Source organism: Catharus ustulatus, chromosome 9 (genome assembly GCF_009819885.2).
Source record: "Catharus ustulatus isolate bCatUst1 chromosome 9, bCatUst1.pri.v2, whole genome shotgun sequence".
Taxonomy (NCBI): Eukaryota; Metazoa; Chordata; class Aves; order Passeriformes; family Turdidae; genus Catharus; species Catharus ustulatus.
Genome location: NC_046229.1, coordinates 4127174 through 4153504, shown reverse-complemented (window position 1 = coordinate 4153504; position 26331 = coordinate 4127174). Strand labels below are relative to the sequence as shown.

General features: G+C 44.1%; 1 protein-coding gene across 7 annotated transcripts in view; it reads left to right on the top strand.

Moving 5' to 3' along the window:
- FGGY (FGGY carbohydrate kinase domain containing) overlaps positions 1 to 26331 on the top strand; it is a 280628-nt gene that overhangs the window by 132405 nt on the left and 121892 nt on the right. For 3 of the 7 annotated variants that reach the window (XM_033066880.1, XM_033066881.1, XM_033066874.1), the window contains exon 1: positions 21557 to 21654. The exons of 2 other annotated variants lie outside the window; for them this stretch is intronic. The gene's annotated coding sequence lies outside the window, so the exon portion shown is untranslated. Of the gene's footprint in view, positions 1 to 14338; positions 14445 to 21556; positions 21655 to 26331 lie in introns of those variants that run through there. 2 more of the 7 variants (XM_033066877.1, XM_033066878.1) reach the window with 1 other exon arrangement.

The window sequence follows — 26331 nt, the reverse complement described above, 5'->3', positions numbered from 1 at the left end:
GGAGACGGCCGTCCCCAGCTCAGCCAGGCAAGGGACAAACCCTGTCCAAAGCCAGGAGCTTTCTCTTTGCACACTCCCACCAAAGGGCTTTTTTCAGGGAGCAGCTTTTTCAGGAAGAGTAGTTTAGTGCCTCAGGAAGGGTGACCATTTATTCCCTGATCTCAGTGCTATGGCCAGAAAATAAAATAACCCAAACACACAGTAGTGTATCGTGACTCACATCCACATGATTCAACTCTTTCCCCCCATTCCTGCATCCCAAGCAGGTGGTCTCATCTGCACAGTCTACAGGGAACCATCCTTGGACTTTGATGTATTCCAAGGCATTATCTGGGAGAGCTGGGACAGGCCAGTGCCATGTCAGGGAGGGTTCTAACAGTGACACAGCCTGAGAGATCATGGATTAAACTGTGCCCTTCTCCTTCTGGATTTGCAGTATAGATACAACCTCTGTGAAAGCTGTGAACAGGGGCTTTATGGTTCAGATAACAGATCTGGCTGAGCAGCTCAGTTTATGTTCCAGAATGGAGCAGGACAGGTATTTATTGTAGGAAAGCCCCCAGAGTACCACAGTTAGTGGAATGCTTTTTATATAAAATTTTACAACCAGCTTTCAGAATTCCACAGAGAAGATTGTCAAGATGCAATCTTTATTATATTCCAGTCCAATCTCTGTGTGGCTTCTAAATATGTGCAGTGTGTCTCTAAATGGACTGGTCCCTGGTCACACAGGCACTGTGTCATGCCAGCATTGATATCATCATTGGATTACCCTCGTTAGCACTTTGAATCTCTGTAATGCACTTTGAAGTCTTCAGAGGAAGAGCTTCATGGGAATATTTGGAGAGCCTGATTCAGTTCTTAATTGGACTGACTCATGCTGAGTCACCAGGATATCCATTAGCTGCATCTTTAAAATCCAACATGGAGATTTTCAGTGGTCTGTGAGGGAATCAGACACCCCCAGCAGCTGCTGAGATTCCCTAGGACTGGGAAATCTGCTTCCATGGTAGAAAGTGCTGATTCCTGGTGCACCAACCAGCACAGCTCTGGCTGCCAAGTAATCCCATTTCTGTGCTCTCCTGATGCCTGGATGACCAACTGCTTGCCAGGAAGCTCTTGGAAATATCTCCTCCTCCCTGGCTGCAGCATCACTGGCATCTCTTACGCACACAGAGCCCACCACACCCACACCTAGCACTGGGCTACCAGAAGCAAAGTTAGGAACACAAGGAGCATTCTCCTTTTCATTTCTAGGAAAGGCTTTTTACTCTGTAAATGTTCCTTGAACAAAACAGCAAAAGCAGTGAGTAAGGCACCTGATGACTAAAATAATTCAGGTTGTGGGAAGCAGCAGGATTTGATGTTGAATACAAATCTCTGTGGTTCACTTCACCCAGGTCGAGCCATCTGAAGTTAAGCATTCAGCCTAAACAAGCCACCCAAGTCCTGAGCTGCTGGCAGAGGGGACAAGCACTGAGAGCTGACTCATCCCCCCTCACTTTGTTCTGCTGGGCTGAAATGAGTTGTCCTTTGAAGTTGCTTCCTAATACCACTTCCTAATACTCAGCAAAACATGTAGAGAATCTGGAGAGGGCAGTTTATTGGTGTTAGACAGCTGAAGTTAGGTAAGATAAAGCTAGCACTGATGTACTGCCATGTGCCAAGGGTCCACAGGTCCACAGGATCACAGATTCCATTATTCCCTGGATGCTAGCAGTAGTTCACTTAACCTTGTTCCAGTCTGTGCATACACTCAGAGTGTCTTAGCAACCTTTTTGTCACTTTATAGGTAGCATTTGTAGCAGATTTTTGGCTCATTACCACTTCTTTTGGAACAGAAAAAGAGGAGACAACTTCTCTACAGAGTATTTTGGGAATCTCTGTCCTGTGAATCTATTTCCTAGAAAAAAAAAATTTGTGTAATTCTGTAGTAACAACACTATAGAATGGATGGCAGAGGAGACAACAAGCAATTCCAACTTTTAAGACAATGAAGGGAAAAAATTTGGGCCACTCAGTTATAAAATTAAACTTTGGCAAACTTGGCCAAACCCTTATCTGTTCTAGATGTACTTTACTTTTCTTTGAGGATGCAAAATTTGTCATCATTATGGGACTGCTGAAGTTCCCATCAGGTATATTCAGTATGGGACAAAACTTGCAAACCTTTGTTTGATTCAGTAAAAAAATCCCTACAGAGTGTTTGAAAAATTGGGGGTAAAGTACTGATGCCACAACCTTACCTAGGGTGTGATTTTCTTTTTGATAGATCAACAAGTCTAAAGCTAAGAAAATGAGCTCTTAGGCTGACTGAAAAAAAACCCCATGAAACAATGTAAGTGATCTGTGACAACTCTTTCTGAGCAGCAGAAGATCTGACTTGAGAATAACTGCGAGCAATTAAATATTGAATATAATGAGAAGAATATTTTCTTTGTGTTTCTTACGACATTTCTTGGTTAATTATATCATGCATCTGTTGAATATGTAAAGCTTGCTGCTAAAAATGTTCAACTTCTAAAATTAACAAAAGTATGTCAGAGAAGATGTGTTGTGAATAATACGAGAAATGTTACAAATAATGACGACTATGGAGCCAAGGGCCTACTCCCACAGGCACAAATTATCAGGGATGAATAAGAATTGTGGGATGACAACTGTAGTACTTTCAGTCTTTGAAACACTTCACACGCTTTCACCCTAGAGACACCTTGAGACAAGAGTGGAGGAGAGATGCAGGAGCTCATCCTGTGCTGTTACATCCAGCAGCCCTTTGTGATGACTCCAGCAGGGCTGGGATCAGGCTGTGGGATGGCTGAGCTGGGTGTCAGGGGCAGGATGAGCTCAGACTTCTGCTCTCCTGCTCTGTGCACTGTCCATGGGAGCTCAGACCACTTGCACAGTGTTATCTCTGAGCACGGGCGTGATTGTATAAATCACTCCTGCCTTCCAGTTTATTGTAACACTGACAGGGAAGGTGCCACCATGCTGGTAAAGACTCTGCAGAAGAAGTAGAAGGTTTAAAAATGAAAGAGGAAGATCCAAATGAAAAGGCACAAAGATGCAGAGGTGGCAGGAGAGGGGATGAGCGAGGATGCTGAGAAATGGTGCCTGAACCAGCTGGGTGGGCAGAAACTCCTGGGCCTGGCTGAGCTTTGGGATCCAGAGCCTTGTGGTTGTGTCAGAACAGACAAGCAGGCAAAAGGAGCAAGTAAGAGAGGTCTCATGTGCAGAAATGGAGTGAGGAGTTCATCTTCACAGCTGCACTTCCCTACATGTGCTGTGTGCTGTCACAACCACTGCACGACAGAGCTGTGGTGGAACAACTCTGAGCTTGTTGGAGGAACTGTGCAGGGTGGGACTGGGGTACTTCCAGCTGGGAGTGCCTGGGTCTGCCCCTCTGGGCAAGAACCATGGATATTTATTCCCTGAAATAACCCCTTTCCCTTCTTCTTATGCTTATCTAGACCATGTTCTTACTGACAGCAAAGGGAGTTTCCATTATATTTCTTCAGATTTTGCTGGGTTTTCACATCTTACTCTGTTCAGGTATCAGAGAAGTTCTTTTTAGGGCTTATTTCTTAACAAATGTTTATCAGAACTGACTTTCAGTGCCAAAGTAATGTGCTTGCTCTGTGCCTCTCAGTGAGAAGGGGAAGGTGGGCTGTGAACTCCCAGCATTTCAGCAGGTTTGTGGTGACTGCCTGGACGTTCATTTTCCCCTTGGAAAATGGAAGTTATCTCACTTCTCTTTTCCTGAAGGCAGATTATTGTATGTCTTCTGAAAACAAAAGTAAAGCACTGAAACCATCATAACAAAATTCTTCTACTCTTGGAAGTTCATTTCTGCCCTTGTGCTGCAGGTTCCTGGCTTCTCTTGGTGCCAGTCCAGCTGTATGTGGAGCTGTGCTTTCATTCAGATCATGGACATAATCTGGGCTAAGGAAAATAGACAAGTTTATTAGACTAGCTTTTAGTATTTTTTTTAACTTGGGTTATTTCAATGATCCAGTTCCAGGTATAATTATAAATTTTGGTACAAGTAGCTCAGAGGCAGAAGCAAAGGTTGGGGAAAGCCTTGCTGCTGTAATAAGATATCACTGAATCCTGACAGTGTGTGCTCCCTACCCAGCAACTGAAATGCTCCAGTTTCATCCTCTATCTTACCTTTTTTTAAAGTTCTTTTTGTATTCCCAGCTAAGGCTCACTAGTAGCTATTGGCTGTATCTTGGGAAATCATCTGAAATTGTTTCATGGAATAACTTCAAACCTCACTAAAGCTTTTTTGACTTGAAGACCTGAGCCTGCTTCCACTGTCAGAAATGACAGAACTCTCTGATAGTGAGGCTGCCATGAAATTGAAAAGTCACTGTAAATGCTTTAATACCAGTGGATTTAGGGATTTCCTCAAGCACTTTATAGTTATGTTCCCAGCTTTGTCTGTGTTTCACTGTCAATTGTCTACTGTTCTCTCTAATCCTCCCTGGGCTTTCTGGAGCTCTGTCTTCCCTTCCTGCTGACAGATAAAAATTTATTGTTGCTACCTGCAATGTTATTGACATGCTTAGAGTGTATTCATTTCACGTAAACATAAGAATGTTTTGGTGTTTTAGTCTTGAATTCTTTAAGATAATATATTCAGTCTATTATTCTGTTTCCCTTAGCAACCTAACATCTGAGTTTTAATTACTCTAACCTTACTGTTTAATTAGTTAAAGCTTCCTCAGCCCTTTGAAAACCGAAAGTGTTAATTACTTTTGCAGCATGATTATTTTATATTTCTGAACTATTGGCATCTGGACGTTTTAACCTTCTCTTATTTCAATTGATGGAGCAGTGTCCCTTGTCACTTCCCTCCAGAAGTCAGAGGTGTAGACCAAAACCATCCATTGAGCAACTTCTCTAACATCATTTGACTTCTGACAAGGAGAGATTTAGTATCTTCTGTCTCGGCTTTCCCCACTTTCTGCTATGGATCCTTTTCAAGTCGTTGCTTGAATGGATCCCAAAAGACTTGGGAATGGTGCTGCTGATGCTTTTGCCTGTGGCAGGACCCACTGCCCGCAGCAGGAATGCATTCGTGATGCACTGCTTTTCATTTATGCAGGGAAGGACTAAAATTCTGTGCACCTTGGCTGATTCTAGCTACAGAACTCTGTCTCCTGTCCAGGAACAGTAAATGTGCAGAATCCATCCTGTGCTGGGCTGTGTCAGGGGAAGGAGAGCAGGCAGTTACACATCAGAAGCTCTGGGAATATTCACCCTGGAGAACTAAACCCCCCTCAGAAGTCAATTTTCGTTAGGGCAACGATTTTTTGTTTTAATCTTTGAAAGGGATGTAGACTTATTATCCAACAGTAGTCATCAAGCGATTCTGATATCTGCTCCTGTGAATCACCGCTATTCTCCAGGACTATTACTTTTAAATGTCAGCTCTTCACATCTCTGCTTCTTATCTGCCACCTCAGCCACCACGGATTGTTTCCTAATCACCATCGGTTAACTCCCAAACCCACAAACACTCACTCACCGCTTCAGGAAGGATTTTTTTTTTTTTTTTCTGAGACTGATTTATGCAAAGAGAGTTGTGTGAATATTCACAACAAAGCCCTCCTTGAACGCACCCCTCCTTCCCTCCTGTGAGTCTTTTGTGAACAAAGTGAGAGTTTGGTTGAGATAAATGTACATGTGCACGTGAACCTTTGTGTTACAGGTGACACCAAAGTTGCAAAGAGGTGTCAGTGAGAGAAATATATTTGAGTTTTTACTCTACAATAACTTTGAGACATGGAGAAATTACGACAGTAATAGAAACAGGGAGTTCTTCGGATTCAATTTTCAAGAAACCATTAGAGATTTTTTTTTTTCTGATATAATTCCCAATCTTTTCCTACTCAGCTTTGATAATAAATATCCCTTGAGGACAGCAAACATGAATCTACTGAGAATCTTAGACGAGGGGTTTTAATGATTTCATTTAAAGTGCTGTTCATTCAGTTCTTGCAATCTGCCTGTCTCTTCCCTCAATTCCTTATGTTTTTACTCAAAGAATTCTCCCTTCCAATTAAGTGAATGAAGCTTAGAATTAAGTAAGGCTGTCATAGGAAGTAAAATGAATATGACTGATTTTTATAATATAAATTGGAAGCAATTACCAGTTTTCTATCTTCATTTTTGCTTGGAAAATTTACACTTAACCCAGCAATACACCTTAATTAAAGGCCTATCTATCTATCCATGTAACCTTCTCTTTCTAGCAAGAGTCCTTCTGCAGGCTACATTAAATCTACTACAGTTTCATCTCTTTGTTAATAACCTTTCCGTATATTTTCAATTAAGTTTCTGGTCACATTATAGCACTGAGGTAAGAGCTCTGGCTGACCTTTAATAGGATATGGATAATAGAACATCTTTGGCTCATGTTCTCCTTTGGTAGCACAACCTTGCACTTCTACTGAAAACACCTCTGGAATTTGCAGACAGCTAAATGTGCTCCTTGCATGAAGAAATTCTATTGCAGACTGCAGTAAAACTGGATGGACATCCATCCACACTCCCTGAGACCAGACAGTGCTGAAACAACCTCACTTTGTCTCGGTTTTATGGCAAACACCAGCAGGAGATCGTGAATGGCCTTCTATATAAGATAAAAATACTTTCCTTTGACTGATATGTTCCATATGGCCACTCCTGCTTCTCCCCACATGAACCCACAGGGCTGTACTGGGGGGTAGTGGGTGATAAGGACCACTTGAGTGTGCACTCAGAGTTCAGTGCTCTGCTAGCTGGACAGTGTAGGACTGGCAATTAATGATGTAGAATGATAAGGGATGTTTGTGCTCCCTTGAAGCCCACAGGATTTCAGGGTGGGAAGGGATATATTTGATATCCAGCCAGAGTTTTGTCAATATGAATATCTGAACCAGCTGCTTTTCTTGCTGTTCTCCCATGGTTGGATTACTCTGTTTTTCTTTATGTCTTTGTCCTTTCTTCTTTTAATTTATAGCTCATGATGCTCTTATGAATTCTGCTCCCAGACTATCACATATTTGTCTTTTGATAAGGGATTATCATTTTACTTCCTTGAGTATGGAACCCCCAGCTCTTCTTCAGCTCCATTTTTTGTTCTCAAATCAGCCTTTCACCAGTTCAGTTCACCAAATCATACAACCAGCCTCAACTGGAAGCTGGCAAAGCACTGAGGGGACATAGAAAATTAAATGTGCCAAGGTGACATCTCTGTTAATTCCTGCTGATATTTCCATCTCCCTGGGAGAGTGTTCAGGAAACCTCATCTGGCACATCCACACAAAGTGGTGTCTGAAAATCAAGGCAGGAAATCTGTCCCAGGTGAGGAAGAGCTTGGTATTTCAGATGGAGAACTCAATCTGTGGCAGACCTTGAATGGATGAAGAGGGAGCAGCTCCAGGATGGGCTCGTCTCAGGGGTGCCACTCCTGCACAGTGTGACTCAGGCTTATTCCCACATGGGTTTGTCCCATTGCCTTGAATGCTTTGTTCAATGAATTACTGGTTGAACCTGCTGCTAAATGTGTCATATCAAAGGCTTGTGGAGCAATATCTTCCCCAGGCAGGCGCTTGGCTTCAGCAGTGCTTGGGAAGTGGCTGAGATCCCAGATAATCGAGGTTTCTGAGGCAGCCCTTGCCCTGCAGCAGCAGAATCTCCCAGTCTGGGTTTCACCCTGAGTCAGTCGTGTTCCTTCACTGTGGAAACTGAAAAGGAACTCATCATCATCATCATCATCATCATCATCATCATCATCATCATCATCATCATCATCATCATCACCATCATCATCATCCTTTGTTCACCTGTCACGATTCCACCTCCAGCTCTACCAGTATTTCCAGCCTGGCCCACCATTCATCAGCTTCTTCCACAATTATTTCCATCCTTCCTTCTGTGTCACTCTATGTGAACTCCCTGATTTTTTTTCCAGCAGGCTGTGAATCTTTTAATATTTAGTCTCTCTTAAATACACATTGCAGCTTGTTTTCCTACAGAACTGAATTTACTTCTACACACATCAGGTTTTGCTCCCACTCAGCTCCACACTTTCTACCTCCCTATCTCTCCTGAGAGTGTGGGATGAGGAACAATCCCTCGTTTAACATGCAAAGCATGCAAACACACGCTAAATAATTATGCAAATATTTTTAAATTGCTTTCATTGTGATTTTTATTACCATTGTTTTGGTCTCAGCATAGAAAATGGAAGCCAGTGAGTCGAAGTGTCTGAGTGGAGCTGGACTAGAGCCTGAATTTCCCGATCCCTGTTCAGACTAGAGCACATGACTGTCTCCTCTGTATGTTCTCCCATGGAAAATTCTTATTTACAGAAACAGAAGATCTGGAATTTGCATAACTTTGTAGCAGCAGTTCCTGCAGTATGCTCAAAATACTGTTTTTTGGTTTTTGGGTTTTTTTTTAGAAAGCTGAATTCTCATGTTGTCTGATTGCATGAGGCTTTCAGCCTTCAATGAAATCTTCAGGTCATTGAGAAAACCTTCCAACAGATAATCCAGTCTGGGAGGCTGAAAGCCTGGAATGAGCTGCATCCCTTTGGGATGTTGTGTGGGGTTCTCAGTGCCATTCACCGTGTCCCTTCCCTAGAGCCAGCCTGAGCTGCCACATGTATTTGGGTTTCCAGGCCATGCATTCCACCTAAAACGTGCTAGGTCTGTGGGAGGAAGATGGAACAGCCCAGAAATGGCATCATTTTGACACATGGAAGACAGTGATTCAGTTATTTCACAGGTACATGGACTTCTGCAAATATGCAGCTCATAAAAACCTTGAGAGTGTTTGAAGAAGCAGTTTGGTCGTGTCAGACCCTCGTCACTCTGCCAACTGGCCAGTTTGGTTTCCATATAAACCATGGGCTGCAGGAACAGGTGAGCACTTGGTTGGCCTGAGGAAATATCCTGTCTTCTAAGGCAGCTTTGTGCATGAAGCTTTAATGCCATTTCTTGATCTGGACTTGTTCTGTAAATGACGAGAGGACCTCAGTCTCTGCAGATGCTAATCCAGCACTTCTTGCTGACCTAACATTGACCCACATCATTTAAACCAAAGTGATGTGCAGGCAACACAGTTTCTGCTGAGAAAGTGCAACACTTGCCAACATTTTAATATTACTCTTTTTTTTTTTCTCAGTCTGTTTAACCCAGTGTGAATGGAGGGAAGAAATGATGTACAAAATATTCCTTGCACCAAAATCTCAGAAAATAAAATGTAAAAGTGTGAGTATGACACAAACTCCCTTTCTGTGAGCACACACTCACAGAGTTGTTGGAGTTGCCAAGAGCACAGCGAGCCAACCTACGGCGTGTACGTCTGTAATTTACTGAAGGGAGGGGACAGGTCTAATTTATGCACTTGGGCCTCAGACCAGGCTTTACCTCAATGCTTTTCAATGCACAAATTCTGTAAATCTTTCTGGGAGAAGGAATGTCAGCTCCCGCCAGGCTCTGGACATGCCGAAAATGTCGCTCGCACAGATGATGACTTGTGTTTAATTTGCTGTTGTGGATGGGCCTGAACCAAACTCCCTTTCTTGTTCCAAACATCTCTAAATTTAGGAGGTTTTGGCAACCCAGTCCAGATATGAGTCAATAGCTCTCTGTGTTCCAAAGAATAAGTATTAGGCTGCAAAGGTGGGAGTTGTTATGTAAATGGGATAATATAAAGGAATATCAGTATTAATACCTTTGTTATGCTCAGAGCTAGAGGTTTGCCAAGGCTTAAGTGGACTCAGGATGAGCTGGACACATCCAATTAATATAAGTAATGTGGCTTTTCTTGAACAAATGTGACTTCTTGGTGCACATTACAGCTGCTGAGTGTTCCAGCTCTGCTCCATCTGGTCCTCAGAGGGTTACAAATGTGTATTCTACTGCTACAGCCTGCTCTTATTTCTGCATTTGTTTGGTACTAAATAAATGGGTTCTGATTTTTCAGTGCTTCTGTCAGGGAAGTAAAAAATATTGGTGTGGCTTACTGATGGATATAAAAGCCCCAGGGAAAAAAACCCACAGAATATGAAATTAAGAATTATGTATCCCCATGCAAAGTAAATGTGCTGGATCTTCCATCCCTTTCCTGATGTCACTGATGTGTTCACGAATTTTGCATCAAGTAAGTGTCTTCTAAGGCTCTTTTCAGTGAATGCTTCATCTGAATTTCTTCCAGTGATGCCACAATTAACACTGACCATGTTCTGCTGCTCCTCTCTCTTGTCCAGAGGGAAGCCATCTGTGTGTTTATGGTGGCTTTGGGGGGCTGGCCCAGGCAGGGCAGGTGGAAGGTGAATCCCTTGAGCTGTGCAGGTTGTTTGGTCAAGTGTGCAATTCTGCTCAGTTTCAAGAAGAGAAAACAGTATTTATTTCCACACTCTCCTACAGAACCCTTCATTTTCTTTAAATGTTTTGTGGTTCCCCCATCATCACGTACCGGTCTCACTCCAGGATGCCTCCTGAGTGACTGGGATTTACCACTGGCAGATAAAAAGAGAGAAACACACTGGCACAGAGGAAGGTTATTCCAAACCCTCTCCTGGCTTCCCAGGCTGGCAGGAGAGGCAGATCTCCCTGCTTTATCCATGGCTTATCATGATCTGCACCTCCACTCCCTCACAGGTCCCCTGGCTGGAATTATCCTTTCCCCTCCAGTGCTCCCTTGCTGTCTGCACCATGCTGGCTGTACCACCGTGGCAGAAGCAGGTCTGTGCCTTTTTCTGTGCCTTTTTCTGTGCTGACTGAAGTGCTGAGCACTCTGAATTACCCACCCTGCAAGCAGCAGGCAGAATGATGGAGCAGGCACAATGTGCCACATGAGCATCAACTTAGCAAGTTGGATCAGTGACACTTCGCAGCAGAACAAAAACTGCTTATTGTCTTTCCCAGCTATTCTCCCAAGCACTTGGAGCATTCATTTGCCTCAGTGTGCAAGAGATTTACATATTTCACTTCCAGTGACGTGGCAGAAGAGACCCTCCTCACTTGCAGATCTCTTCTTTTAATAGGCATCCAGCACAACTGGGAATTAAGTGCATGTGTGTGTCCAACAGAGAGAAGACCAGAACCAGCTGTAGGCACAAAGCACTGCTTAGGAGGCCCATTTTTTTGTGCTGATTTGGTAACTCATGGGACAGCCAAATCTTCCTTTTTAGGAATGGGGAGAAGAGGAAAAACAGAGGACCTCATCTTCAGATTGTATCACCCGTGGAAGGGGAGAGATAGCAGGGAGAGAACTCTCCACATGAGGTTCTCCTCTCCCTGATGGAGCAGCTGCAGCAAATAAGGTTCCTTGTGGGCAAATCTGAGCTCATGTGCCTCCAGTCCGAGCTGACAGAGCAGCTGAGGTGTTCCAGGCTCTGAGTCAGTGCTGTGATAACTTCCTCATGTGACTTCCTAATTGAAGTTAGAGATCCTAAAAGATACCAAGCAACTGTGGCAGACCTGCTGCTCCCAGTGTGAGCTGTTTTATACTCCAAACCTCTTCAAATTGTAGATCTTATTGCAAGGACATCATGGGTTTGAGGAGAGACAGATAAGGCTCTGTGGCCATTCTCCCTGCCAGGAGATGCAGGGGTGAGTCACCTGTGCCATTTAATGGCAACACAAACCCAAGGAACACAATCCAGTGAGGTCCTTTCAGAATTAGCCACACAGGAAGGTGAATCTTAAAGACAAAAGGAAATGGTGTGAGGAGGGAAGAAGTGGCAATGACCAGAGGCCTTAATTTGATGCCAACCGGTATCTCAGAGAAAGCAATTTCCCAGAGGGTTGTCAGAGATGTGAAATGAATTGTAAGAGCTGCTTTACAGGCATTTGTGGGCACACACACCTGCTTACAGCAAGGGAAAAGACAGTGCGTAAATGTCTGGAATATTACATAAAAGCTGTCTGGTAGACTGGGCAGAGCAATTAAAATCCATCTCGCTTAAACGAACCCTGAGTGCAGGTCAAACAAATCTAATTTTTATTGTTCCTTAAGGAGATGTCTGTACAGGAGACAAAAGGGGGATGCAGCCGTCAGGTTAAAAAATCAAGATGCCTTTAAAAAATTAAATGTTCACAATAGTGCTACAGCAAGCTGGATAAATGATATATTACAGTGATGGTTTAAAACTAATTGATGACTAATGTTGTAATGCATTTGTAGCTACACTGATCTATTATATATCTTGGCCAAGCTGAAGGGACACTTCAAGGAGAAAAATTGCTAACTGTTTTAACCTGATGGAACTCGGGGAAAAAATAGTTACTTTACGAGATAAATGGAAAGGTTGTGACCTCCTAATGTACATCTGGGTCTTGCAATGCAAAATCAAATTATCATTAAACAGAATGTGATCTGTGATGGAATTAAAACAACTACAAACCAGCACAGAAGTTCCCTCAGAGAAACACAATAGCCCAGTTTGAGCTGGGAGCAGTGGCTGCAAAGCTGCCTGGCTAAAGAACTGGTGTAACAAGTTGGGATGGAATTGTTTTGCTCTGTAATGAAAGTTGGTTTAATTGGAGAGTGCAGGAAAAAAGCATCATTATAGCCATTTGCATATGTAAGCCATTCTATAAACATTACTTAATTAGTGTATAAATCATTAACAATTTACCCTAAGTCCTGAGTAACATGTGTCTCTCTGGCTCTTGCAGGGGAGACAGGAAGCCTCATTTTCCCCTGCTCATTTTTGTCATGCCTGAGGCTCATGCCCTCTGGGTTTTACCCTTACAGTTGGAATTTGGAGGAGATGTCAGTCAGGCTCTGCTTATTTTCACATCTAATTCATGCAAAAACCAGGTTTCCTCCTGAGGCAGTAAACTGGCCCACATTTGCTTCAAAGTTTGGCCCAGGTTCAGTGAATGACTCACTTTAACTAAGGTACATCCATCTTCCTGGCTGGAACACATGCAGGGAAGTGTTGTCAAAGAGCAGAGATCCCCTAGAACCAGCTCAGAGCTTCAGGACCTTGTAAACCAAAGGCAGTGGCTCGTTCCATCCCTGCTTTTCTGTCACCCAGTATTAAGGACACCGAGTGTCCCAAACATTGCTGCTCAACCCAGAGTCCCAGCACAGGGTTTTGCAGGCTAAACACACTGCAAAGGGCTGGGATGCACTGCTGGGAGCTGGGCTGGGAGGATTTCAGCCAGAAGCCTCCCTGGTCCTGGATCTGTGCAAAATTCCATGGAATAAATCTGGCAATAGGTAACAAATGAAGATATCATTGTGGGCCATTGCCAAAATATGGAATACCTTGAATGGGCTGTGATGAAAAGGCTAAAAACATCACTCTCAACCTCTGAATTGGTTCTCTCCAATAAAAGTATGTAAAATGAAAGAGAAGAAGCTAACCAGGACACCCCCCACCACAGCTGACACTAATTTTCATCTGCTTGAGAATAAGTTAATGTAGCAAGGACATGACCAGCCTGTGATATCATCTCAGAGCAACATATTCCTCCATGTATTCCTCCATCACAGATTAACCTTCCAGTGGGTAGGGAAATGCCTGCAATACTAAACTGCAAATATGTTGTACTTGAAGGGTTTGATGTACCAAAACCCCCCAAACCCTCTGTGTATTTTAACTGCTGTACATCAGGCTTCCTCCTCTGCATTCACTCAGTTTTGGTTTGAAGCCCAAAACAGGCAGCAGCTTGGAAAAATAGTTTTATCGCTCAAAATGGAGCAGTTGGAGTTTTAATTTGGGAGGTCTTTCTTTTACAGGGGGACATTAGTCTTGGTTCAAAATTTTAAGTTATTAATGGTATTGGTGTCAATTTTCAACATTGGAAATTCAGTCGCATAAGTACCACTGAGATAACTTTGAACATTTATTTTCTCAAAGGATGGAAAATTGTCACATCCATGGCTCTATCTGGGATTTCTTTCATTCACTAACATTTAAACAAAACAACTCAAATATTTTTTTTATTCCAGATCAATGTGATTTCTTAAAGCTTCATGTTAAGTAGATAATCTTCAGATAGACGTTTTTTAAAGCAGAAAAGCATATGAAACAACTTTTGATGAAACTTTGAGCTGCCAGTTCATTTAAAAGCAATAAAGTAAGGATAAAAAAAAGAGTTAATTTGAAGCAGGGCACTCAGCATGCAAGGTGACTGTGATAGTGGTCAGGAAGGATGAGGTGGTGCTCTCAGCAACCACACATCAGGTTCTGTGCCCACTATGGCAGAGTCGTGCCCTGCACATGGATTTGCCTCTTAGCTTCTGACCCTCAGTGGCCAGGATTCCATTCCTTTCCATGAAAGGAAATATGGGATAATTATTTGCCATTCTAATTTTCCAGTCCCATATGTCCCAAGATGATGACTTCCCAGTGTACACTGTGACCATGGGGATGAGGTGTCCACCAGAACATCCCATGGCATTTCCATGACTGCAGCAGACTGGAGGTAAGGAAACTGTTCTGGTTTATGGTGTTTGGATACACTCATAAACAATGATCCCAGCAATTCTTGGAGAGGGTGGAGTAACCTACCCAGTCACATATTCCTCCTCGTTTTGAAACAATCAGACATAAAATACTCTAAAATAAGAATGCAGTTACCACTTATTTCCTTCCTCAATTTCTTATCTTGCTTTATCACAGCGTTCGTAGCTGTGGCTGACAGAAATGGCAGATATGTCCAATATTTCTGATTTTTGTTGTGCCTTGGTTTTTATTTCACTTTCAGCTTTTCTGACTGGCCAATGACTCAAAAAGTTGATTAAAGCTATGATGGTTTTATCATGGCTTTGGAAAGACAAACTGCAAAATCCAGAGGTTACCAAAGCAGAATGGGATTTTAAAGAATGCCTGAAGCAGGTTCATTCTGCTGCTTGTGAGAGCTGCAGCTGTACCAAAGCTTTTTGTAACTCTTGTACACACACTAAAATATATTCTACACATATTTCTCTATATATTTTAATTTACTGAGAACACTTGCTCCATTTGATTTATACTAAGGCTTTATGATTATCAGATTAGTGTAAGAATGCAAGTAGGAAAATTAAAATGTACCTTTGATTGTCCTATCATTTTTGCATGTTCTTTCAGGTATTATGTCAATAGTCCAAAGGAATTTTTGATGTAATGCACTGAATATTCTGACTTATTCATAAGAGAGCTCAGCATTGGGCACATCATTTACCAGCTCACTGCTGTCACAAGATATTGCATCCTTCTCCCCTCTTGACCCAAGCTCGATTAATCTTTCCATAGTTTTGCTTCTGGTACAGTTTTGAAACAGTGTTGATTTTTCCAGGAACACTTAAGAACCTGAGCATCTGCTTCATGCTGGCTGGGCAGCTCAAACAACTGCAGAGGGAAGGGAATAATCTCCCCCAGACCCTTGACAGCATCACATTTCCACCCCGTCACGGTGCCCGGTACGTGCAGCGCTGGCAGGAAGAGCTGGGGAAACTCCTGTTTGCTGGGCCATGACCTGTGGAGTTGCAGGAGTTTAGGAAATACCAGGTTAGCTCCAGGAGCAGGGAAGTGTTACAGCTCTTTGTTCCTGCACAGAAGTTTTCAGCATCAGGGAGAGCATCAGTGTGTGTATTCAGATTTCCATCTGTCAGGCAAAGCATAAATCCAAAGCACTCTGTGAGATCAGTCATGCCCAGATTATTTAAAGTTACCTAAAATGTTGGTGAATTAACATCTCACATTTTTCTCCAGAGTCCTGAGTGGTGCAGTCGTTCTGTTAATCATATATTGCAAGCTCAGGCAATACATTAAGTATGGAAAATAGGTTTATATAAGAAAGATGAGGCAGAATGAGCTGGATTCACAAATGTCTTTCTACTCACTCTGTCTGTAATAATTTCATTACATTTCTTTGGGGCTTATCCAGTTTTGCTGTGACCACCTACTGACAACGTCTCAGAAAGGAAAGAAGAAAAAGCACGAAATTCTATCGTGCAAGACGTACAAAATAAATCCTGTGACGTTTTCTAATATGGGAATGTTCCTAAATGCCAGACTAAAACATCTCTCCAACGGTTTCTTTTACAGACTTCCCTTGTTCCAGAAACTTGGCCTGACTTAGGAGGAAACCCCATAGCTGTCCCTTAAAAGTTGAATTGCATCAGTGTGGGCAAGAGGTTGGGCCAAATTCCTTAATGGTGCAATTCCATGAAAATCAGAAATCCTACACCAGAGCTGAATCTGCCCTGTGGTATAAAATGATCTCCCTGGAGACAAGACTTTTGGAAACAGTATCAGATTTTAATTCTAAACAGACAATTTGTTTTGGGTTGCATACAGAGCGTGACAATCTCACTGCTATAGGAACCAGCTACATTAAAGGTGACTTTGTCCCCATTTTTCGTGCTGTTCAGTTTATCTGTGTGTGATTTGCAGGTAGCTACATGATCCTACAAACTTCTTTTTATGTAATGGAATGAGCCCCTGTTCCGTTTAAGATTTTAAAAGATTACAGAGCAGGCGTTGGAACATTTGTACATTTTGCAATGAGTTAAGGAGAAAGGCTGCGTGTTGTTTATAATCTGGGAAGTACAGATCCCAGTTAATCTTACCCTGGGAGAACAGACAGTTATATTTTTTACAAATTAACAGATCCTGACTGATTGCCTCCCATGACTGCATTCACCAGTTTTGGAATTCAAAGGGCAAAATAGGATCTGCCTTTTGTAGAAGGTGCCAGGAATGGCATCAGGACATCAGCTGCCTGGAGGGTGGCTGAGCCTTTTCAATCCTCCCCACACTGACTGGATTTGGCACCACTGTGTGATATATCACCACTCTAACAAAGTACTTCATGCAAGCTGGTCATATCCTATGGAAAAAGTCTTGATGCTGCAGAAAAAAATATTTAACCTCTGTTCGCTGTTTTTTTTTTTTTTGAGATGTAAGGTATTGTGAAATCTGAGGAGATTTTCACAGCTTGGCTTGGGAAATTAATTTCCAGCTCGAGAGATTGTGATTTCACGATTTTGCACATCTGGATTTTGGCACAGGGTGTGGTGGGAGATGTCTCTGGCAGTCTGCCTCCCAGGACAGTCTGTTTGCTCCCGGGCAGTGAAGAGTCCAGTCCTGGCTGAGCTGTCACCTGCCTGCCCTGCCCTGGGCAGTGTCTGTTCCACGAGGGAAAGGCTGCACAGCTGGAGCTGGCCCTGACATCAGTGAGCTCAGGAATCACTTAAATGAAAAATGTTAATGATAAAGTCATGTTTCTAAAATACGAGGAGTGTCAGAGATAGGCAAAAAGAGTTACAGGGGTATCTGTACTGTGTGTTCTGGGGAGCAAACAACATTTTCACTTGCTGAAAACACTGTGTGCACAGACTACTGAGCACTCCCTCTGCCACACTGCACCAGTGGGCTGCTTTTCTGGCCAGGCATTTTGGGAGGGGGTCTTCTCCTTCTGGCAATCTTCCCAGAGGGGAACCAGTTGATGAAAACAGGACTTTAAGCCAGGATTTTTTCAGCATTCACACCACAAAAGGAGATTTTACAAAGGTGGCAAGAGCCATGCGCATTTTCCCTTTTGTGTATCTCTGTGTGACAGCAAAGTCATCCTATTTTCCCACCAGGATCACACAGTGTCACAGAACCTCACTTATTCTTATGGCATTGCAAGTGTGGTTTCAAAAGAAAAATCCCCGTGCTGTCTGGAATGCTCAACTGTTGGGTACCAGAGTCGGAAAACATCCTGCCTGCCGCAAACGTTAGGAAAACAGAGCAGCCCTGACTCGAGTGCCAAGTGGTTTTTTGGAAGGCTGACTCCCCTGAGAATAAAGGATATTGGTGTCCAGCCAAGTGGGCAGGCAGGAACAGGCCCTGGGCAAGACACTGGAATTTTGGTGGGGCCTGAAATATTGTCTGCTTGTTTGTATCAGCTTCTGACTTTGGTATTAAAAGGTGAGCTGCCCAAAACGTGAGGAAATGGGCCACAAATTGATAAAATCAGAATTATTTTTCTAGCTATATTTAGAGGCACTTAAAACAGGGATTTCCCTTTCTGGCCACTCCAGTATCCAAGAGTAACTTAATATTTCTGTTAAAACCAGAAAAAAATCCCCCAAAGGAAATTTCCTTTTTTTCCCATTGTACACTCAAAAATCCCTTCTCATTGCAGGGAATTCAGCTGGTTTTTACTTCCCCATTTCCCTGTTTAGATGAATAGTCCTGATCTAATGGCCCAGTAAGCACTTCATCCAGAGTATTCCCCAGCTTCTACTTCCTATATTACTTGAAGAAGTGCTATACTTCCTCAAATGAGATTAAAATCCACCCTCAGGTGCTTGTATGAACTGCCTAAGCACACACGTGAGCAGGAACTTTAATAATTTTTTCCCTTCTATTTTTATGCCAATAAACATCTAAATGGAATTTTAGGGTGTTCAGAGGTCCATTGCTGCTTGACATTCACCAGGAAGTCGGGATGTTGGGGCAAAACTTGCATTCACCGAGCTCAAGAGACATTTTTGTGTTGATCTCAGCAGAGTGGGGCTGGGTCTTTATTTCATCGACAAGGCTGGAAAATGTTCACTCTGCCTCTTTCCCCTGCACACACATATTTTCTTTTCTTTACAGAAGGAGTCATTTGTCTTTATCTCACCATTCACCTCTCTCTCTGATTGCAGTTAATGGAATTGTCACCTTTATGGACTCATGCTCCATTTCTCAACCTGTCTGGACTTTGGCCTCCAAAGGTTACCACGGCTAGTGAAGTAATATGATTGAGTCTTTTTCGACAGATTTATGCAAGATTTCTTCCCCAGCAAGTGTCACATCTAGTCTAGTTCTGCAAAAGAGAATATTTCAAAGATGCCAACTGTCATCTAAACCCACTAAATTGTTCTGTGGGGTTGAGAGGACTGAGGGCCATCTTGGGCAATGCTGATTTACACTACCTGGAGCTGTATCTCTGCTGCCTGAAATATGGGCTCTGGTTAATCACGAAAAAAAGAACATCCCTGTCTCCCAGAAAGCACATTTAAAATGGAATTTTCATTAGTTACTCTATAATGAAAAGGCAAAAGGGTGTATTTTAAGTGAATCTGTCCAGAATCTTTGGTGGGGGGGTTTGGTGGTATTTGGAGGAAAACTACAACAGCCACACACTAAACAGGAAAATTTTGTCTTGAGTTCCATTTAAGGCACATACATCCACAGAATATTTCCAAGTTTATAGAAAGATTTTGTAATTATAAAGGATTCACTGCACATGTATCTGCTCCTCCTGCATTTGGTACAAAGCACAAATTAATCATCATTATTCTGCACTAATATAACACCTCTTAACCCTCAGCTTTCAGAATATTTCACAGGAGCAATGAATTAAGCCTCATGTGGGCTTGGGAATATGTGGTAATCTAAAGTTGGATTCTTTAATAAAAAGCATTTTCAAGATTTTGATTCTGAAAGTTGGAAATTTATAATTGTTCTTGAAAATATCTTCCTTTGTCACTCACTGGGAAAGAAACCATGTGATTTCTAGAGAAGTGAGATGAAATGGAAAAATGTATTAAGCAAAAGTTCGTCTGCACTTATTTTTGTTATTTATTGGAGCAAAAAGAGCTGGGTAAATTGAGGTGCTAACGTGATATAGGTGTAAAAAAGGCAAATTGGATACCTGTCTGTAACTAAAAGAGTGCAGGGGGAATTATTGCTGCCACTGTACAAGTCTCTTGCAAGCCATCATTTAAACATCACACAGTATGTCAGACTGATCACTCATGCTCAGGAAAGATGAATTCTGAGTGACAGAAGTGCAGGAAAAACTATTAGATAATCCACAGCTTGCTGTTATGACAGAAAATAAATGATTAATATTTTACTTGGCAAAACAAATAAGGGACTTCAATGGTGTCTACAAATACATTGTGGGAGGAGAACAAGTCTTGTACTAAAATAAACTATCAGTGTATGACTATACGGAGGGTAGAAATAAATTTGTTTTTAATGAACAGAGGAATGGAATTCTGGAACAGAATCACGTCCATTTCTTGGGGCTTCATTTTACTTTTCAGTTGAACAAAACATTTGGGTATCTCCCCAGATTGATGAGTTGTTTTAGGCCACTGAGCTAATGTGAAACAGCTCCTTTGTGTCTCTGAACTTCACACTTTCTCTTCCCTGGCCAGAGTGGTGGCCCTGCGCTGGGATTTGTCCCCACGGGCTGGGTCTGACTCAGATCGGGATGTGCACATCTCAGAAAAGAGAAATTTAAATCTCACTGCACCGCAGACCTCCTGGGGAGCAAAGCAGAGCATGAGGGCACACAAGATGACTTGGAATTACAGTCAGGAGGGGGTCTTTTATTTTTTAATCTATCTATTCCAAGCAAAACATTTGGACTAATGCAAGAAACCCCCAAACACTGTAGTTTGGGTCGAATGGCCTTTCAAAGCCAGACCAGACACAAGGTATTCCCAACGGAAAAATCGATTTTCACCCAGATTTCAGTTTGGTATAAGCAGTGTTTTCCATCAGAAAATCATCCCAACGGAAAATTACTAACTGGTTCTAGTACAAAGTGACTAGCAAAGCTCTCAAAATGATTCAGTGGCAAGGCTGGAATGAGAACCCACAGCTCCTGACCACGAACCCTGCGCTCTAACCACGAGACAAACACTCATCTTTCCCTGAGCAAGGTTGTTCTGCAGCATTTCTGCTCGGGCCGAAGTGGGAATACTCTGGAAATGTTGCAAGAGGACTTTTTTTTGCTGCAAGATTTCCTGTTGTAGAATATTTGGGGGGTAACGGGAAAAATCCCTGGTGGCTCCCTGGGGCCAGAAGTGTTTGGATGTGATGGGAATGTGAGAGCTGCCATCAGCTCCTCCCTGCGTGGGATGAGGAGGGACATGCAGGGGTGTGCTGGGATCTGCTCCCAAACCGTGGAGGGCTCAGCCATGCCTTGGACTCCGTGATCTGAGAGGTCTTTTCCAACCTCACTTATTCTGTGATTTCTCTGATTTCCAGGGATACATTTGAGGGCATCCCACTGCCCCATCCTCTCTCCATTTTAAGCAAACCTTAACTAAACCCAGGGTTTTCTTCCTCACATTAGCAAATCCAGTTTTTCAGGTAAAACTCTCAGAGCAGAAAACCAAACTCATGGCTTGCAGCCCTGTTTTACTCATTTAATGTGCATTTACATTACATTTAGGGAGAATCAGGGTGAGAGATGTCCTGGGCACTGACATTCCCTCCTGTTTATTTATTCTCCTATATGTTTCTACACATTTATTTGCCTGTACGTTTTTATATATTTATTCTTCTGTACTCTGTACGTTCTTCTCAGTGGTCTCCACGCGGCTTCTCGCACCGCTCCAACGCCTCTGAGACCCCCGATATTTGACAGCCGGCAGCGGGGCTGGCAAACAGGATTTATCAGCACCAAGCCCCCGCCTTTTTGCTGGTCTGGACCCGGGCAAAAGGCGATTCCTGACCCGGGCCAGAGGCGATTCCGTCCCCGAGCCGCCGCTGCCCTCAGCCCCGGCGCGGCCGCCGCCGCTTCCCCCGCCCGCCCCTTCCCGGCGCAGGCGCGGCCGGCCCGGCAAGGGGGAACCGTGCGGCTTTCCCGGCAGCGGCGGGCTCAGGGGACGTCCCCACCGGGGTGTGCTCGGCCCGGGCAGTGCCAGGGGGCACAAGTAAGTGATGGCTGCACGACTAAGGGAGGGCGCTCGCCGGGGCACGCCGGGCCCGGCCCCTCAGCGCGGCCGCCCGTGAGGGGAGCGCGGCGCTCGCTGCCTCAGCGCGGCTCCCGCCCCCGCCCCTGTCCTTGTTCCTTTCCCGGTCCCTGCCCCTTCTCTCCGCCGTGACGCCCGCAGGATTCCGTCCTCCTCCGTTAGGGCTCGGATCCCGCTGTTGAAAAGAGCTCTCGCGTTCGTGTTGTTGTTTAATCACCAGCGCCGCCTCCTTCCCCAGGGAGCCCCTCGCCGCAGCCGCGGGCCCCGTGCGGCGCGCCCCGGCCGTGCGTGGGCTGAGCGGTCACATCGCTCCGCATCAGCTCCGAGCCTGCTGTTCGTGTAGCCGATGGGATTTACGTCCTTCTGGCTCTCCCAAGTTGTCTGCTCCTGACGTTTCTCTACATACGGCCGTATCTAAGTCGCGCTGTAATTCAGTGGGAGCGGTTCTGCCCTTCACGGCCCCCGGGAGCCCGGGGGTGCCCAGGGCTGGGGTGGGCACACGGATCCTCCCAGTGCCTCCTGTGCTGTTGGATCTCCTTTATCCCAGCCGCCTTCCCATATTCCTCAAATACAGCTTCCTGGTGAGGGTAAAAGGAGAGGCACACACTGATTCCTTCGTGGGGCAGAGTGGCAAGATGAGAGGGAACTGAACCTGTGTCAGGGGAGGTTGAGGTTGGAAAGCAGAAAAAGGTTTTCTCCCGGAGGGTGGTTGGGTGCTGGAGCAGGCTCCCCTGGAAGGGTCACAGAGCCAACCTGCCAGAGCTCAAGGGAGTATTTGGACAATGCTCTCGGGCACATGGTGATTCTTGGGGTTCTGTGCAGCTCCAGGAGTTGGACTCGATCCTTGAGGATCCTTTCCCAGCTCAGCTTATTCTGTGATTCTGTGAAAGGGCAGCGCTCAGGTGACCTGACCTAGGCAGGCAGGACATACACCTCACTCACACACTGGCCTGATCCTCCATATCATCCCCAGGAGACTTCCATAAATGTGGTCTCCAGTCTCGTCTCTCTGGCACTGCTGTCCTGCTGCCACCACTGCTTCCCTTGTCCCTGTCTCTGCAGTTCCCCTTTCTGGCACCTTCACAGCCTTGTCTCCTTGTCATGCCCCTGTGATCCCAAGCAGCTCCTGGGCTGGCACAGAGCACACCCCAGGAACCTGCTGGAATTTACTCGTCTTGGCTCTGGGCTTTGCAGCCGGGCCGTGTTCCTGGCTGGTGCTGGGCTCTGCACTGGTGAGGAGCTGGTAACTTGGCAGATTCCTTCCCTGCTGAGGTGCCTGGGATTTGTTAGGAAGTTTAATAAACTTAGCACCAGTGCTCTTCTCTGGAGAGCACTTACGAAACAAATTCCAGGGAAGTAGAGGAGAGGGCTTGGTCATCTCATCTCAGAGGTTTTTACAAAGTAATAAGCAGACACATTGTTGGGAAGGTGGACTTGTATTTCATTCTCGTGTATTTTCTCATCCTGTAACACCATTTGCTTAAGTAGTTGAGGTTAACTTTTTTCTAAGTGTACTTAAATGTAATACAAAACAATGAAATTTTAAAGGCTCTGTAATGCTAATGGTCCCTTTCCTTCAGGAATGTATATGAGCATATGGAAAAAAAAAAGAGGCACTTCTTTTTTCCTGGGAAGGGTGTTAGGGATAGGAGGATGAATGCAGAGAGAATTGGTTGCTTGTAGGAACAGCTGTTCCCAGCTATAAGAATCGTGGCAGAAATAAATTTATAGTGGCAGGAGAGACTAAATAAACTAGTTCTAGGCTAGGAAGTTTTTATGTGTATTCTTAGCCACTTCTATTACTCCATTTTTTTTCTTTCTCAGTTAAATTATCATTTTAAAATGTTGGTTGCTTTGAATAAATAAATAACTAGTTTTGTGCAGAATTAGTGTTTCTTTTAACCTAAGCTAATGTGCAACCCCCTTCCTCTTAAGTAGTTGTGACAGGAACTTCGGGGCGAGTGTTTTTGGAATTGCAGCCCAAATAAATGTTTAATTTTAAACTGACAGATTACTTGGGGCTGTCATTCTTCTCAGGCTTTTACTATGCAAGAGTGAACAAATCCTGTAAAATAAACCGTGAATTGGGCTTATGGACACATGTTTGCTTCTGGGCTGAGCATCTTGAAGTGGTTTGCAGCATGTCTTTAAAAATTTATTTCACTGTTGCATCTACTGCTGGCCTAAGTGCTCCAGTATCTGCCAGGAGTAATTATAGGCAGTTGGTTCAGATGTTGCTTAAATGTGTAAGCCTTGATGGGAAATGCAGTGGATTTCAGCCAGAATGCTAATTTTGATGTTTTATCATTTCATAAAACTGTGAACTCAGAACAAATTATTTTTATACTGATCTGCTGATACGTAATCACAGGGTTAGTGCCAGATTCAACCGTGATGTAGCACCAGAATCTAAAGATGGGATTAAAGTTAGAATATCAGCATTACCCCAGGTTGGCTAATTTGGTATCCACAGTGACATTATGGCTGTATTTACCTCTGTACCCTGCACAGGAGTGTCTGGTGCCAAGGCTGCTTTGCTGCAGGAATGCAGTTTAAAGCTGTTGTGTGAATTGTAATTGTGCTTTTTGAATTGTATTCTCCTCCAAATGACATTTTATAACTTAAACAGATACTTTGAAAATTCACATTATTGGGCTAGGCTGTGTTTACAGTGTACTCCTTTTTTTGTGTGGTGTGTGGTTTGTTGGTTGTTCATGGTTTTTTATTTCTTTCTCCATTTTCATCAGCATAGAGTGAAAAAAATAAAAAAAAGTCACAGGACATGAATCAATTTTACAGGCAGAGAGCAGAGATTATTTCTCTGTCCATCATGGATAGGTTAAAGTGATAGAGACACAGGGATATGAAAGATCTTCCTTAGCATTAGATTGATAAGCTGGTGGATCCAAACACTTGGGTCCATCAGTCATTTTGGAGCCTGTTACCTCTTTTCAACTAGTCATGAAGCTGCTACAGCCAGAATTTATGTAATAATTAGATGGCATTTTTTCCCCCCTCAGTCAATGTAAACAAGATAGTGTCTTCTTTCAGGGCTTCAGGCATTCTGCAGTGTCATTTGGGACACGTCTGTCTGCCAGGTCATTAGCACAGCCTTTGGGGATGTGTGCAGCTGCAGCGTCAGAGCAGGGAAGGGATCTCAGGAGTGCATGGGTTGTATCCACTGCCATTGCCAGGCTGGGGAAAAGAGAGGGTGCTGCTACATAACCCCCTTATTCCTTAACTTTTCCTTCCTGGGAATGGTGTTCTGGCATTAACTGATCAACATTTCCTCTGCTGGACAAACTGGAGGTTATGGCAAGTGTTCAAAATCCTGCCGCTGTGTGAGTGCACCTGTGATGTTCACGAGCCAGGGGTTTAGTCCTGAACTCCTGATAATGCCTGGGAGGTTGCCACTGATGGATGCAGGATCAGACCCTGCTTTTGGAATGATGGCCCAGTCCCAGCAGGGCCCAGAGAGCTCCAGAGGGAATCGGAGCTGTTGTTTTTCCCCACGAGGCTGTGTCTTCTCATCTGATGTTGTGTGTCCCCACAGCCCTTTCCTCAGCCTTCCTTTTTCCTGACAGCTCCTCTCTGCAGCTGTTTCCTGCTGTTCCCGGGGTTAGGTGAGCTCTGGAGCAGGGGGAGTTGCTCTTGTTTCCTTCGTGTGGCAGAGCTCCAGGCCAGGGAGCACCGAGGCAGCCGGGTGTGCTCGGCGTGGGCCTTGTGCTGCTGCCTTGCAGAGCCTATCAGAGTGTGCAGCAGCCTCAGTGGAAAACCTTGAGCAGTATCCCCAGGTCTTCTCCAGGCATGTGGTTGGAAGGAGCTCCTGGATCCCTCCTTTGTCAGCCCAGTGTTTTGGGACCTGCTTGAAGATGGACATCCCTAGCCAGTTCTGTGCTGCTGAGCAGCGCCTCTCAGCTGACACCAACAGGATTTTCCTTCTGCAGCATCTCTGAGCAGTATCTCCACTTGCCCAAAGTGGCCTTGGCATTGTTTCTTGCTGTTTAATAGCACTAACTACTGCAGTGTGTTATGGTACTTGTGTTAGTGCCACATCCATGAGCGCTGAGAGCAGGAAAATGTTTTCTGTCTTACCTGACCATGTAGAGATTGTGAGTTCAGCTCAGTACCCGTGTCTGTGGATAGCTGCAGTGAGGCCTTTGGGGGTGATTCAGAATTCGATGGAATCATGACTGCGTGGAGAAAGTAAATACACAGCAATTGCTTAATGTCTCCTCTAGCTCAGGAACTCAGACACATCAAACAAAACTAGCAGGTGGCACGCTCAGAACAAACCAAAGGGCTTTTTCTTGCATTGTTTACACAGAACTTTATAACTCGTTACCACAGTAGTTTGCAGTTAGAAAAGTTTCCCTGAATTCACAAAGAGCACAAACAAATTTAGAGAGGAAAAAGCCTTCAAGGTCTGCTAATCCTAAAGATAAAATTTCTGGCTCAGGAAGTGCCTTTACTATAGATAGCAGGAGGAAAGGTGTCCTGGGGAAGTACTGCTGGATGAAAAGGGCAGGCATATGCTTTTCTTACGGCTTCTGCTGTTTGTGGAGGATCCTGGGCTAATTGGACCTTTCATCTGACCCAGCACAGCCATGCTCTGCTCTTTAATCAGGGGCCAGAATG